The sequence below is a fragment of the Dermacentor silvarum genome, chromosome 1, assembly GCF_013339745.2.
Source record: "Dermacentor silvarum isolate Dsil-2018 chromosome 1, BIME_Dsil_1.4, whole genome shotgun sequence".
Lineage (NCBI taxonomy): Eukaryota > Metazoa > Arthropoda > Arachnida > Ixodida > Ixodidae > Dermacentor > Dermacentor silvarum.
The window spans coordinates 118362832-118379894 of NC_051154.1; the positions used below are offsets into that span (position 1 = coordinate 118362832).

At 43.4% G+C, this 17063-nt stretch overlaps 2 protein-coding genes across 5 annotated transcripts in view; one reads left to right on the forward strand and one right to left on the reverse strand.

The window, feature by feature from the left end:
* The window catches only part of LOC119435899 (nicotinamidase-like), a 324581-nt gene that overhangs the window by 281119 nt on the left and 26399 nt on the right, over window positions 1-17063 (forward strand). The gene's annotated exons all lie outside the window — the stretch shown is intronic.
* The window catches only part of LOC119435830 (uncharacterized), a 131023-nt gene that overhangs the window by 111366 nt on the left and 2594 nt on the right, over window positions 1-17063 (reverse strand). Inside the window, exons 2-3 of one of the 3 annotated variants that reach the window (XM_049672872.1) lie at window positions 16346-16435; window positions 11740-11826 (exon numbers count right to left, since the gene is read on the reverse strand). The gene's annotated coding sequence lies outside the window, so the exon portion shown is untranslated. Of the gene's footprint in view, window positions 1-11739; window positions 11827-16345; window positions 17045-17063 lie in introns of those variants that run through there. The other 2 variants (XM_049672869.1, XM_049672880.1) reach the window with 2 other exon arrangements.

A 17063-nucleotide genomic window follows, 5' to 3' on the forward strand; every position in this document is an offset into this window, starting at 1 on the left:
ACTGCATTGCAGGGTGCCTATAGGGGGGTGCTTAGATTCGCATGGAAACTTTTTTTCCCAATTTTTTTCGCGAAAATAGAGGGGGGGGGGGGGGGTTAAAATCGCGAAAATACGGTATCTCGAAACTGGTGTCATCCCGAGAATTCGTTCCAAGTGATCACCTTGCGAACTCCATGGCTGCAAATTGTAAATTGCAATATGGGCCATCGGGTAATTAGTTTAAAACTTCATTATTGAATTTCTGCTGATTAGTCGATTATGCATTCTAATTTTTTGTGCAAGTAATGTCCGCCTCTTCGAGTAGACCAGCTGATTAACAAGAATTGGGCTATCTGTCACAGGCAACCTTCAATAAATTTTGAAAGTGTTCGCTGAAACACCCTGTATACTATCAATTTAGTTGGGATATGAAGCCATTTGATGTATTTGTGGAGAATCCTGGCCAATCCCTCGTCATGGATCAACAGTCATTATAGTCTCTCTTCTTGTGGTAAAAGTGTATCCCAAAGCCCATTTTGGATGCTTGCAGAGCAGTTGAGATTTAGACATGAATGTCGGCTCACAAAGTACCTCATACGGCAATGAGCCAGCCACCTCCGCAAATGGGGAATTCTGCAGCTTGCAATCATACTGTTTCGGTTATCCTTGGCAGAGATTTCAATTGTACACAGTGAGAATATATTATAGGACCACATAAAAATAATGCGATGACAATGGCCATATGGTTTAAATTATGGTACATTACGACCAGCACTAGCTCAAGCGCTGCTAAAGGTCTGCGGTATGTAAAAATTTAAAAAGTGCTGGTTTTCATATGCTATAGCTGTTATGTGCGTTAAGCTCACAATTGCCTTCTGGGCAACACAACCCAGATGTTATAAAGTAACACAACATAGGGCATGAAACAGGTGCCTTTTATTGTTACTTGGCAAAGAATGGCCAAACAAAAGTAGCACTTCAATTCAATCTGGACAGCTTGTCAATATGTGATACAGTCACGCTTAAGCAGGGTTGCATATATGTAGCCACATTCACATATGCAAGCCTGGAAAAAGTATGCTCACATGCATATGTGATATAAAACTGCAACAAAAGCTTTACAGCCATCTCATGGAGAAGGGGAAACATTTCTGCAGTCCCCAACCAGTATGCCTCAAGGCTTGCAACGGTCAAAAAAAAAAAAAAAAAACTTGGTTCCGTTTTTTTTTTTTTTGTGTGTGTGTGAGTGCGGGTTTAGCAGACCCCCATTCGAGAACCACTGCCTTAGATGAAGGGCCATTTGATGTTCATCAATGAATATTTACACAGGATTTAGATGATGCCTTTAAAGACAAATGTCCCTCGCGCTTCCATGTAAAGGAGCACTGACATTAGACTTTTGTGGTTAATTTTTTATATTAATCTGGTTGCACATGCCAGCTTTCAAGATCACACCATGCCACTGAAAAGCTGGGTGTGCTTTGAGCGATTCTTAGCGAATCCAAGAACTCCTTCACTAAATAAAATATTCTTTTGACCCTTCTCAAACGTCTTAACTAAAATTAATTTATTTCTGGTGTTCTATAAGTCACAACCAGGCATGCCATGGTTGCGGACTCCGGCTTAATTTTGATTGCCTGAGGTTTTTTTATAGTGCACCCAATCCACAGTAGACATGTATTCTTGTATTCCACCCCCATCTGAATGTGAATTGTGCTGCTGAGGTCACCACGGCCAGGATTCAACCCGTGACCTCAGCAGCACAATGCTTCTCAGACATTTCTTTGCATTCAGCACAAACCGAGTCTGCACTACAAACTTTTCTACTGCCACTTCTCAGGGAACAAGGAGCATCACCCTCGCCTTCCAAGTGGCTCCTCCCATCGCACATCTATGTGCACCAAGACAGAAAGGAAAGGCCAATGTTGTGGTGCAGAGAGGCCTTGACATGCTCAGTATTCAATGTATTCCATGACATGGCTTACTCACAAACAACTGGAGCATGCATCATTTTCTTGTCATCTACCATAACACGTCACTAAATCATGGAGCCACACTGCCTTTGGCACATTTAAAAATTTTTGCATTAAGGATATGTTGTGCACAGAAGAAATTCGAAGTTTCATAGTGTAATTACCTGATTGACAGCTACACACACATAAAGAAAAAGATTGTGCCAGGACTACTTAAATTCCGCAATGTTTAGATGAGCATGGCCCATTCTTACAATGTTACACACTTAGGATGACTGCAGGTCACTCAATACAGTTATTGCAGCTTTTGTACTTTTTAGACATGCAATGTTTGCCCCGGTTTTATACAGTGATCATAGATAGCCGCTCCACGTTGGTAGAATAATTTGAGAAGTAAATTTTAGTAAAAGCGCCACTTATGCCCGGACTTAGAATACGCCATCTATGAAATGCTTGTGCAATGGCTGTTACATGCACTGTTAGAGATTGTATAACCTTTTTCACTAATAATCGTGTTCCAGTGTACAGTATAGACCACTTGTAGACCACGTAAACGTTTATAGTGCAGGACCGGATATAATACGGTCTTTTTAGACTCCCGTTATTTTTCTCATAGCACTCTATGTATACGCGTATCGCTTATAGTGCAGTTGCGGGACATGAAATACCGGTTACAGTGCGGCAGCGTGGAAGTTCGGCAGTCAACCTAGATGGCAAAAGCTCCCCTCAGGGCTCAAATACCGTATTTACTCGAATCTAACGCGCACTTTTTTTCTGATAAAACAGGTCCAAACATTGCGTGCGCATTAGAATCGAGTACGACCCTCAATCTGCGTTACCATATAGGCGTCGGCATTTCATAATGGCCGCCTCACACGCGCGTTGAGCCTAGCTACTCTCGAGCCTAGCTACCGTAGCTTCCTCCATGTGCTGCAGTAGTCTACCTTCCTCCATGTGCTGCAGTAGTCCTCCACGTGCTTAGGCAATAGTCTACCTTCTGTCTTCACGTTCTCTGCATCTGCTCTATCAGCATGAAGTGCCGACTTCATCATGATGCTGCATTTAAAAGGAAAGTGATCATGTGTGCGGAGACGGATGGAAATCGGGCCGCATAACGGGCGTTCGGAGAATCCAAAACTTGCGTTCGGGACTGGCGCAAACAGAAGGAGAGGATTTTCGCCAGCAAAGCAATGCGGAACGATTTCAGTGGACCGAAGCAGGATGTAATCTGCGATGATCCACTTCGGCGATACGATTGCCTTGGCCATATCTTGAAAGCAATATGCGACGGGGAAAGTTCGCCGCGCGCCGTGTTTTCGCCGTTGAAGCGAGAGGCATGATAGCACGAAGGTCAATTCGCTCGCCGCACTTCGTCATTCGAGTGTTTTGAGTTTGTTTACGCGGTCAACGAGTGAGATGTGTTCATGTTTGCTTGTGTGCGCATGACACCGTGCTTGTTAATTTATTTATGGTATCTTCGACTGGTCGCATCTTTCCCCCGAAGCAGAGTCGTGCAGATCTGGCGTTCCCCAAACTCAGAGGTAGAGGACAAGCGCGCAAGCCGAACGTGTGACTCGCTCTCTGAGGAGGAAATGCCAGATGCGAAACCACGTGACGACTGCTAACGTCCGATGTTTCGCCTATCCAAAGCTAAACTGGCGGACGCGCCAGTGGGACGACCGTTCGTTGAGACGCCAGCATGCTGTGGCCTAGGTTGCCGAGGCTACGGTGGACCGTCGCCAAGAACGGCGACGCTGTGCTGTGATGACGTTGCTGGAAACGCTCTCATCTCGATGACTGCTCCGATGACAGGGCGCGGAGCGCCTCAGAGCGCTCAAAGATGGAGGAGAGCGATCGAAAAAAACCAGCCGAATGCAAGGTGCGAACCCTCTTTCAACTAGCCAAAGACAAAGCCGCTCGTGAGAGCGGTCTAGAGTGCTCCGAAAAAGCCAGCCGAAGATGCCATTAGTAAGCGAATAAGGAACCTAGAGCACGGTGACAGCAACGGCAGAAATGCGCCTGGAGAATTCATTATCGCAATAAAATAGTTGTTTTGGTTATAGTGCGGTACCGCTTATAGTGCAGATATTTGTGACTCCGGCGACTTACGTTATAAGCGGTCTACACTGTATTTACTTATGTTCATTCTTGTTTAGATACTCGTGTAATGGGTACTGTACTTATTATTGTATCTAACATGTTTCTAATGATTTGTCTGGGGTGAAGGCCTCGTCAGGAGACATAGGAGTCTCCTTTTGCCTTACCTCGTGGACATAATGCACATTGTGTATTTATGCCTGAAATAAATTGAAATTGAATTGTAATTTGTAATTCTCATCAGCAATACCAAATCAATAAACTTGAACATGTTCAGAAATTGGCAAGATTTATTTACTCTTCCTATCGAGACGAATTCGCAACAGCCCTGCTAACAAGAGCAGGACTACAAACGGTAAATGTCTGGAGAAAAATAACCCGCCTAAAGTTCCTTTATCAGTTGTCAAACGGCAAATTTAACTTGAACTCGTCACCATACCTGCTCCCACCTGGAAGAATTTCTCCTTGCAGCAATCACTGTCATGTTTTACCCTATAACTCACAAGTTGATGTGTACAAATATTCATTTCTTGTTCGCACTACAGCTGAGTGGAATAACCTTGGTCCGGATGATGTTGATGGCTTGACTTCCTTTGAATGGAATTTGGAGTAGTATTTTTCATAAGTTGTATTATTATAGTGTTTTTTTTTCTTGTGATGTGTATTTTCATCGATGACAGATTTTACTCTATTGTACATGCATATCCCACCCTGTAACAGCCCGTACGGGCTTACAGTATTCAAAGTAATAAATAAAATGGGGTTGCTCCATGTCGAGGTCTACAGGTATGGCATGGTAAATGGGCGCTAGAAGCAGCAGCGTTTCAAGGTATTTTGCTGCATCATGCAAAGTCCAATTATTGTGCCCCTCTCCACTCTCGCTGGTAAAACCTGCTGGTGAAGGAGGGGCTTTCAAGGTATGCTGTGCTGTTCTTGAAATGCCACCCAAGGCGGCATCTGTTTTGCCTACAGGACGAAAAGTCACTGGCCAGGAGTGCATCAAACATGCAGAAATAGCTGTCGATTGTGCTACTGAAGTTCTAAAGATGAACTGAATTTTTCTCTCAGGTTGAAAAACACTGCAATGCTGTAGAGCAAGCAGTGTGGTGAAAGCTGTTGCAGGGCTCTTCCAAGGCATAGCCAGCACTGCATGCACATACTTTGCACAAGCAAGAGGCTTTAGCAGCAATACTTACAGTAAATTGCATTTGTGCAGCTTCACTCTGTTTTTAATACTGCCAGGTTTTAAAATCCATGAGAAAAGGTCGGTTTCTTTCGTTTAATTTGTTTATGCACAAAAAATGGTGAGTGCATGGAAGGGGTTAAGGCTCCTTTTTTATCAAGCCAGAATGCTTCCTGGCATGATAAAGCGAAGCCTTGTGCATTTCAGTCTGCAGTTACTCACTGCGCTTTCAAATGCACAATCAGAGAGCACCGGAAAACACACAAGCAGTAGATTCAGCAATTTATTTGAAACAAATGCAGCTTTATTTTGCAGAATGACCACATTCCCAAAAAGCAAGCACATGCTATGCTCATAACACAGCCAACGTAGGTTAATTGAGTAGCTGTTAATGTGCCCTACCTTTACATGTTCAAATCTTAAAGTGTGCCCCTTCTTTGTAACTTGTCCTTTTAACTTGAACAAATCCTAAATTTAGCACCATTACCACATATAGAAGAAAACTACATATTAAAATGGCAACTCCTTATTGAACAAAAAAGTGTATACAGTAGACTTCCGTTAATCCGACTCCGATTAATTTAATATTTCGGTTAATTCGACCCTGACCAAAAGTCTTGGCCAGCGCCCATGATTTTCTATGGGCCTAAACATTTGTTATTTTGATCCTAAAATTGGCATTCGCCAGATAATCCGGCCATCACAAAATACGCTAAGGGATACGTAGGCAAACCTTCGAATAGTATCATCAACTATCTCCAAACCGACTGCACCACAGAACTAGTATGGGTCCCTGCTCACTCGGGAAATGCGGGGAACGAGGCAGCGCACCAAACAGCCCGAGGCTTAACCAACCGTGCGGGGTGCTCCTCAGACTCGGTGGACTTCTGGAGCGAGCCAGTGACCACATTTAATGAACTTACGAGATTTTTCAAAGAGGTTAGGAAAATCTATCCAGTTCCTAATAAGGCGCTATCCAGGGAACAGGCCACGATTTTACGTCAGATACAAACTGACTCTTTCCCCTGCCTACACAGATTGGCATATATTACGTGCGGACAGGTGGACCCAATTTGCCTAAGTTGCGGTCAGAACCAGCTGGCCACCCAAAATCATATCTTATGGGGATGCTCTGCCAAGCCCCCTCCGAAAAAACTACCGCCAGCTCCCTCGGAGGAAGCCTGGGAGGCCTTCTTAAGGTCAGAAGAGAAGACCACCCAAGAAAATCTCACTACCTGGGCTCTGCAGGTCGCCTCAACTGAGGCTACCTAGAGGCCAAGGCCTTCAGATCTGAGGCTCTATTCTGGACACGCATGGCGGCTGCTATCCGCCATCTTGGCTGTCTCATTGGCTGTCCAGAGGTCACGTGTTTTGAAATTTGTGCCGGGAAATGGAAGTTTTGTAAAATGCAATTTTGCGTTTTCGTCAGAATGACGAAACGTGACGTGGAGCTGCGAATTGTATCGACTAATACTTCTTTGTGGTCCTTGGCACCTATATTGCAACTTTAGCACATTAAAAAGAAAGTGGACGGCAGCGTGCAGAAGCCCGTGCAATGCATCTGCAATTTCGCAAACATGTGATGGCGTTCCAAGATAGCCGGCATGTCAGCTTGTTGATTGGCTGAAGGAATATACCGTGGGGAGCGTCACCGGAAGGGCTGTTTCGTAAACGTCATTTTGACGTTGCGTGACGTTCCGCTGGGCCACCATTGCAGAGATTTTCCGCCACTATTTGTAGTGCGACGAGCCGCGCGAATTATGGTAATGAGCGGCCATATGCAACGGCCGCGAGAGACATGCGTATCGCCGCATTTTCCCTGTCATTTGGGGTCACGAAAACCTTTCGTTCACAACGCGTGCTCATAGCATTTGCATCGCTCTCGGTGGTGTTGGCATTTGTGTTTTGAACAATCATTTTTATTAAAAACACGTTTATTTGAAATAATATTGGTTGAAACTAGCAAACTTTCGGCAAACTTTCGGCAACATTTTGCAGTTTTCATTATGGCGTTTGTATTGCAATAAATATTAACAATTTTTTGCATCATCAAAGGCTATGACAACGGTGACTTCTTAATTTATAAAAAGAAATGTACGCAAGGCTGCACCTTGAAGTTTCCTCTCGCAGTAGAGTGACCTAGAATATGGGAGAGTGTCCAAAGCGCCGGCTCCGGCGAGGGCCTTTTTCTGTGAACTGCCGCGCCGCTGCTGCTCCGGACACGTGGGCTTCTCGCGCTCGCGAAGCGAGGGTCGTCTGCTACGCGCTGTAGTTTTTTGCGTTCAGTTTCCACGCAAAGCACTTAAAGTCTATTTAACTTCAACAGTGTGGTGCTGTATGGAGCTTACCCATTTTTGAGCGTTGTCTTTGCGCTTGGGCAGCACGAGAATGCAAAAACTAATGTATCAAACTCATCAGCACGGCCTAGCTCCGGTGCTGGAGTTTGGGAACGGTATTACGGTAACTGTGCGTGCGTAGAAACGTGCTAAATTAGCCCGCGCAAGGAAAGAACGTAAAAAAAGAAACGTTACTCGCATGGGTACGCGGGCAATAGCACCATGCTTGCAAGACTAAGAGTAACGAAAAAAAGTAAATTACTCGCGCAGTCAAGTGAAATAGTACTCACTTGCGTGCAGTGTCTGCTTCGCTCACCATTACGCGCTTTTCACTCACAGTCAGTAGTGGTTTACAGCTATATGCATATGTATTTATTCGAATTTTTTTTAGCCACGACAATATTTTATTATGAACAGAGCAGAGTGGGAAGGTGTAAGGAAAGCAAGAGAAAGAGCAAATACGGCCCTAACGCCACAATTGTTGGCTTATTTCGCTTCAGAGATTGTGTACACGAACAATTCTTGCGCTACGCTATCTCTTCAATACAAACTTCGCGCATGATGTACCTTAAGGTTCACTATGAGCGAAACTTTTCAAATTCAGACATTCGAAAGAAAAGTCATTCGATCCAGCCAATATAGCTAAACAAATATATATTTTTTTCTACATTGAAATGAATAGATAGCTACTACTGGCCTAGTCATTTACTAATTTGTTATGTAAAAGTTATTACTGCAATAGCCTTGTTTTAATAATCTGTGAATCCTCTCTGAAATTACCAACATGTAACTTCTCATTATATCATAGTTATTGCGTAACGTGTGATTTTTTACGTAAACTAAGAAGCATTCGTGGCGCATGACGATGTTTCTGCTTGCATTATATTGAGTGGAAAATTGTCTTGAAAATTACTGTCTTTGACGCACTACAAATATCACTATTGATTCTACGTATCATTAAAATAGTTACCTTCAATAACATCAAAAAATGAAAGGTTCATGTTCTGGTGATTTGTTGCCTCTTTCATTACGTAACTACAAGTACGTAGTTACGTGTAGTTACGTAAGACCAGTAAGTATATTTGCTGTGTACGAACCAGCGAACATACGCAATAAATATTCCTAAAGTTACTTTCATGGTAAAATTCGCTTAGTGTGCGCTCTTGCAACACAAGAAGGCGAAAGACGAGTTGCACATGCGTAATCTTCGTTTTCTGATGCTCGCTCGTAATTATGAAATGAGGCATACGTATACAAAGTTGCACTGTTAGCGCTTCATTTATTTTGGGTTGTCTTGTTTTTTGCCGCGTATATTTCTCGCGTACCCTTTACCTATACACGCCGTGCTATAGCTTAGTGGCTTTGATAGGTTGTACTGGTAAGCTCGAGGACGCGGATTCGATTCCCGGCCACGGCGGCTTACATTTCGATGGAGGCAAAATGCATAACACACCCGTGTACATAGATTTAGGTGCATGTTAAAGAAACCCAGGTGGTCGAAATTAACGGAGCCCTCCACTGCGGCGTCTCTCATAGCCATGCATATTGTGATTTTTGGGTGTAAAACCCCAGAAATTATCATTACTATTATTACCCTTTATCTGTGCTCTCAGTTCTTCATGATATATGGGTAAGTTCGACACGTTGAGATCGAGATTGGCATTCAACACGTTTTTATCGTCACACTCACAGCATCAGAGGGATTTCTGGCCATCGTCATATGACCACACGCCATATTGTTATCGTTAATCGTGACGCGAGTGCAAGTATGTCAAGTTATTAATGCATGACCCATCAGTCATCTTAGTCACACATTTGTGCCTTTCCACACTGTAGTTTGGTATATATGCCAAGTGAACGAGCCGCGAGAGTTACGCGGTTTGTATTTATTTTTGGTACCGCGGCATCGGCTAACAGACATTCCGCTTCCCAAGAGCCCAGTTAAGGATTTCGCCTTAATAAAGAAACAACAGAGTGCGAGATGCAGTCTTGTAAAGCAAATCGAATGCATGAAATAAAAGAAAGGAAACGATAGGGTGTAAAAGCGTTAGCATGAGCTTGCCATATCTGCTACGTTCTCTTGGTTATTATCGCGGTCTCCAGCTTATTTTCTTCTGCAGCACGTTCACGTTGCTCATTCCACGCATAACTAAATGAAGTAAGTGCGCAGAATGCGTTACTCAAACAGCCGCGTAAGCGCGGACCATGCGAGCTAGAAGGATATAGACAAAATACCCGTATTAACAGCCGGAAAAAGCGTTCTCTGTGCGGTGAGTCACTGTGGTATTACCTTGTGCTGACGTGGTACTTAATATATCCCAAATTATCGCGATGTTGGCTAATATCAACCAAAATATCAGGCTCGTAGCAGATGCCCGCCGCCTTGGCGCGGCTTCCGCAGCGGAGAAAGCCCACGGGTCCGGTACAGCAGCGTCACACAAAAAGGTCCTGGCTCCTCCCATGCATTCGCGCGGCGCTTTGGACACTCTCCCATATTCTAGGTCACTCTACTCACGGTGCGAGTAAGCAGCGAAGTGAACAAGAGATGGCAGCGCCGGTGCTTGCATCGCACAAGCAGATACCTGTGGCGCGCGCAACGCTATCGATGATATTCGGCCGCTTCTCAGCCAGACGAGTCGGGCTGAGTCACTTGCGTTTCACGAGATAGCGATAACGCGGCCTAGAGCGTGCGCTCATCATCACTGGTAGGTCGCGTATGTTGTCTCAAGCTAGAAAGTAAGCGCGTGGACGCCAATATACGATGACTCCTTCCGTTTCCCAAGGATACGCATCCTAGCTAATGAAGCAGACGACAGCTTGTGCGCACGCAGACGACGGAAGCGAGAAACGATTTTGATGGAATAATCGTAGGCTTTGAGCTAGCTGCTTTATTTTTACTGGGGAGGAAAACTGTTTCCCTTTATAAAGAATGCTAGGCTCAATGCGCACATTATAGTTTCTTAGGTGAAACGTCAAATTTGGGTCACGTTACGAAAGCAAATTGGGGCTATCGGCGCCATTTTGTAAGTGTCACACCTACGTCACGCCTTGAAGAAAATGGCGGAATGTCCAGAATGGCGGCTATACTGTCTGAAATTTTGAATAAAGTTTTTTCGTCCTCCTCTAGATAATCCGAACTTGACCAAGCCACACGCACGCACCTGATCCCAATAACAACCCCTTTTAGTGGCAGTGTCTCTCTCACCAGAGCTTAGGGGACAGTGAATGCATTAAACGAACGTCACCTCCCGTCATAAATGCCTATTTTTGACCCACCTAGGAAGATTTTCAAGCAATAACAATAGCTCACAATGTCTGATTAGGTGCTCACTCTGGTTCTAACTGAACATTTTGTTTTCAAAGAAAATTGAGCTGAAAATTGCCTGCACTGTGCAATTGAGTGCGAAACTAAAACCGCATTTGCGGCATTCATACTCTTTACCGCATAACATGGCTGTATTGCAGCAAGCTGACTTTAGAAAATCGGCTGCCATTCTCAGAAATCAGGTATGTGTTAGGTTTCTACTTTGGTTCGAAGTTTTAAGTCATTTGTGCTTTAGTTTTATACTTTGAAAAAGTAGAAAGTTGGTACGCGTTTGTTTCGGAGGCGTGTTAAACTCAAGTATATACTGCCATATGAATCAGCGGTGTTTTAGCATTTCTTTTTTGGCATGTTTAATTTGACCCGCCGGTGCCATCAGGGTAGGATTAACGGAAGTCGACTGTAGAAAGCCCATGATGAAGCACCAGGAAAGTTACCTATGCTGCCTCACTGCATATAGTCTTGTTTAGTTAGTGAAAAAGCACGGAAAATGTGGCTCACATAACGTCCACAAATGTTCTGTTTCAGAGCCAGTCATCCATCTTATCCAGACTTTACAGTGTTGCTACATCACGATTTGCTTAGCCTCCTATTTCCAAAAAAGTTGTTGCCAAAAAAAAAAGTGATCTGATTCACATGTTTTTTGTCATCCAAGCAATGTTTATTGTCGATTATTATTGTTTTCTGTAACCTAACCTGTATGTTAACACTGAGCTATAAGGCAAGCTTACTGAAAGGTAAAAAAGAATACTGGGCTTTTATTTCTGTAAGTTTTTTTTTTAGACATAAAAAGTTTGGTGCTTGATAGCGAGCTGCATTTGTGGGATGCTTGCAAAAACAGTACCTTACATTGTCTTTCACTAGAATGGAGATATCAGCATCGCCGAGACAGCCACCGCCTACTTGCCTGTGAGCAGGAAGCTGTGGATCTGTTCACTGCGGATCCAGAAATAAAACAAAGAGGGCAGGCGAAAATGAACTATTCTGTATCATGTACGTACATTGTATCATGAATTTGCTCTCAATGCACATGCTTGTATGATGCCAGCTGCTAGAGTTTTGAAGAGAACTTCGCAGAGAAACTTCATCGAGTATCTTCACATGGCCGGAAAAAGGTACCCGTTGACCTGAACTTCCATGAACTCACCAGGAACCAGATAAAGAGCAGCCAAATATTAAGATTGGTCACAACTCACTAGAATTTAGCAATATTTAGTACTAAAGAGTCATGCAACACAGCATTTATCTTGCGTTGCATTGCTACAAACATGGCTCCACACAATAATTTTGTCTGAAAACATATGTGAATGCAGGAAACTGCAGTACATTTACCAATGTACTAAGTTGATCAGCTTGGTCACAGAGAAGAGAAAGGAATGACAAATTGCCCCTTTATCCTACCCCCTACCAAAATGGCAATTCTTTCTGACCAGATCAATCTGATATGTATTTTTACTTAATATAAATACTAAAATCACTATGGTTATCGTATCAGAGAGTAGATAAGAGTTGCTAACACACAACCTGTTTGACTTACAAAACAAATGAAACTGGTCACTATTTAGTGATAGTTTTCTTTTGTTTGTAACAACTTGACTCTTGAAAAGTTGCTCATTCTATAGAGGTTTATATAATAAAATATAGAAATATTTGGAGGCATTTGAGATGTCACCTGACCCAAGGGACTTCCAGTGGCAGCCTGTCTGACCTCATGATTCCTGGCACCCTCCAATATAAAGCACATCTGACTGCTACAGTGGTCAGGCACCCTGCAGCTGTGGAAAAACGAGGGATAAGGGTTGATTGTGAAATTCATGGCAGTTCCAAGTTTTTAACCTAGTACCTCCTCTATACGAGGTCGACGCTATGCCACTAGACCACTGCTGTGCTGCAGTCACCAGAGTGTTAATTACTCATCTTAAAAACTATATGTACAGCTGGGCTTGTTGGTAAAGATAGACAGAATGCCAACTCAAGTGACCACCGTGTGTGTCTGCTCATCCGTGTTCTCATGCTGTGGCTCAGCCTTGAATGCATGTGTAGTTTCAATACTGGCTACTATCTTTTAACTACTAATATAATTTCTATCTTTAACTTACAGCCAAATAGTGTATGTCATACCACATTCTGAACATAGCTGCAGTGTAGCGGGATTTCTGTGTAATGCACTGGCCTCTACCACCAAATGCCTGAAAAATTAAAAAAAAAATTATGTAGAACCCACACACTATGGGGATTTATGTTACGGGAAGCAATCTGCAGGTAAATGGCTATGCAGCATTGGTTGGGTTCTGCCAAGCATTGCAGCGTTGAACAATGTGTTTGTGTATGGCGAGTGATTGCGTGTGTGACAAGCATTGTGAGGAGAGTACAATGGCCCTTCGCCTTCATACTCTCCTCACAATGGTAGTAATACAAAGGTTCCTTTGTCTCTTCCTGCCTACACTGTGGTGGCTACTGTTTTGCCGAGTGGACAACATGGCTTACGCGGCATGCACAAATATTAGCAGTGCCCATTATTGGCCTATCTGCTAAATTGGGCTTGTGTCACTGTGACACAAGTAGTATAGAATCCTTATATGTAGTATTACGATAAGTGTCATACTTCTCTGTGCATACACCTCTTGTCAACATTTTTCACTCAATGAGCACATATCACCTTCATCCTCAATGCAACAGGTAACAGCTACAGGCAATGAGATGGCTTCCCCACATAACATGCTAGTGACATCCACTACTGCTAGCTCGCAAAGACAAACAAGCTTTCCATCATTTAGACCGCAACACTGCATTAGATATGCGTGTTTTATAGATCATGATTAGCAGCTTTACATAGATTCTAAAATGTACACTGGATCTGAATAATTTGTTTTTGTACTCCAGTGAAGAAACATTACAGCCTAGGCTGATCCCAAGGGTAGTCCAATGTCGCAGACTGTCCATGTTGTGCAAGCTGCTACAATGAAGGAACTGGGAAATGGGGGCGAATCCCGAAAGTAGTGCAGTCTAACAAAGCACCTCAAAGTGCTGCCACAAAAGAAGAATGGGAGATTGACATTCTCTCACTTTGATAAGCAACTTGTACATGCACACTTGCTCCGACACATATTATGCACTGTAACGCATGTGCCACTATCTTATACACCTAGCTACGCATTGGCGAGCGCGAAGTATGTGCACGACAGTGGCCTAATGGTTAGAGCGTTGGGTAGTTATGCTGGGAGACAGGTTTGGCCTCACTGTCAGACATATTTTTGTTTTCAATGGAGAAGACCAAAATGAACAGGAACATAAAATTGCCTATTGCAAAGTGCTTGGTATGAAGAAAGAATTCTTCACATTAAAAACACTCAAATCTAGCACATGCAATATTTAGTAAAAATATTGCATGTGCTTTGTGGTGGAGCATGGTGCAAATGTGGTGCCTTTGCCACAAGATTGACATGCATAACAGCAAAAAGCAATGCAACAATGGCGGCTTTTCCACATAACCAAAGTACATTGCAGTGCAGCACCGTGCAACAGCCACGGCTTCCACACAAAGCTAAGGTGCATAATGCTGCGGCACAATGGAGCAATGTTTTTCACAGACAACATAGAGGCTGTTTGCATGCACTTCAAAAATTTCATAATCAGATAAAGTGGTTGTGAATGTTGTGACCATAATGTGTTTTCTTTCACTTTTCAGACTGCAGAATGCCCATTTCTACATTCAATTTGGGCAAATAAGTAGCTTTTTATTCTCAACACCTTTTAAACAGTCCAGTGTAATGGCACAGTACATTAGTGAAAATATAAAAAATTAGCATAATGCAGCTCAATAACTCAACTCAATAAGTGTCGCCTCTAGGATCACTGAAAATCATGTCAAGAAGCTTGGAGAACTGTCTCCTACTGAGTACACATAAAAATCATTTCCTGAAGGTGGGCTCAAATGCTCAAACTTCAGTCACAGGATTCATTCTTAGTGTTCAGCAAAATATGGGTCATGACCCTGAGACAGCCTACATCAGATTCAGCTTGTAGTTGTGAATTGGCCTGGGATGTTCACAAATAGATGTGAAATTATTTTAAAGTAAAGTACAAGCTATAGTTTGTACCTGCATTTATGCCTGCTCATAGTACAACTGGTGTTGTCTAGCACACGTAATAAAAACAGTTCCCCAAAAGAAAGGTGCTCCTTTTTGTGCAACTTCTGTGACTGTATATCACATCTGATAGACAGTCACGAGATCACAAAAAGGGTCCGAGAATCTAAGACCAATTTCCTTGAGGCAAAGACCTCAAGTTTAGCATTGAGCCAGTTAGGTCACCATAAAACTGCCATTCCTACTCACACATGCCTATTGTGTTTTCTCAATTAGTTTCAGGTCCACCTAAATTATTGCTGTCATGATATCCATGAAATAATAAGGTAGCATCAACTTTTGTATTAATCATTCAAGCATTGAAATCTAAAAGCTTGCAGAAGAGTAAAAGGTCAGAAGGACAAGGAAAGACAGGGGAGGCATCACATTTTAACATTTCATATTTTTAGTGGGTTGCAGGGTAACGGAAATTGGCAAGCACTAATTGGGGCCACTGGACATAGGAAAAGCAGATTTAGCTGAAACACAGCAGTCTGTAAGAAAGAGAGGCAACAGTCATACTTTGTGATGCTTGGTCTGCATCACTGTTTCATATACCATCAGTGATCATGAACATGCCAGAGGTGAAGCATATGCTACGCCTCATTTTGTGTCGCCTGTGCAATTATGCTACTAAATCTATTTGTGAAAAAGCATGACAACATTAATTCAGAATTAAGCACCATGTGTGCCCTAAAGCATCAAATCATAGCCACAAGAAGGTTCAGGCATCATCAGACGTAACCTGAACAATGAGGACACATCTATAGCGGCTTAACTTTAACAGACTACACGAAGCCTGTCTGAATGCCTTGGAAGGATGGACTGAGCTAACACATCTAAGGCAACCCAACCAGAATGCTCGAGCACCCTCAGAAGAAGCGAAAAGCCACTCAATGTGCACAATAGAAGGTTGCAATGCCCAATGTATCATTTATGCTATGCTGTGTTTGATACCACAAAATTGCGATTTAAACATGAGAAACACGGGTGCCTATAGTCATGTTTTTTCTATGCTCGAGCGAGTTCTCAGTTGTGGATTGGTTAGCAAAATAATTACTAATTAATTACTACGTAGCGACAAAGACAGGCGCCAGCAAAGGATGTGAAAGAAGACGGTTGTTGGTGCTCGTGCTCACTCTGCTTGGCCATTGACCAAGCCCCTTCCATGAATCTTTATTCCTGGCATAAATCACGCTTAGAGCTAAGTTTGCACTAACATTTGGTGGGTGTGCTGGTTTTATTCTTCAACTTGGAACTTTGTATGCGGACTCTACCTCTAGCCTTGGCTATGCCTGACGACAAGGGACAGCAAGATGCTACCTCACCCCCAGATGTCAGATGGTGCGGCGAGTCAAGGCAGCGAGACTGCATTGTATTCAGCGGCACCATGATGTGGAGGACTGGCTTGAATCTCCCTATGTACAACACATGAGCAGAATAAGAACAAAGAAATTTATTTCGTACTGCCAGCCCGATTACCAGGCCCAAGGCAGGAGTGGGTAGTACAAAAAAATTAAGTAACGGGTAGTATAAAGGTACAAAAATAGTGGGTATACAATACAAAATATGTAGGAAAAAAGTAACAGCATGCGAAAATTCAGAAAAAAAAAACTGTATCTGAATACTGAAGGTAGGTGTAGTGCAGGGACATTATTAGTGTTGTTTAGGTGCGTGGACTGTTTGTGAGAACTCTCTAGATTGTGCATGAAGAAAGAAGAAACAGAAGAAGGCGAGCCAGGGGTAGCGCGCGCTGACAGCGGCAAAAAAAGGAGCAAGATAAAAAGGAAGAAGAAGAGAGGCAAGTGCCGAACGGGCAGAGGGGGCTCGTGACTTGGAAGACACAGGACCAGTGCGCTGTTCCGGGAGCTCCTGCCACGGTACCTGAGGCTTCCCTGAGGACAACGCGCCTTCCTGTCGGTGCAGACACAGAGTGGCGCCTGGTGTGACGCCGTTTGAAGCAGGCCTGGCTGCTGCCTGCTTGTAGCCGCCTGTTGGAGCAGCTTCAGGCTGTGTCCGGGGCGAGGCCTAACCGAGAGGCCTTTG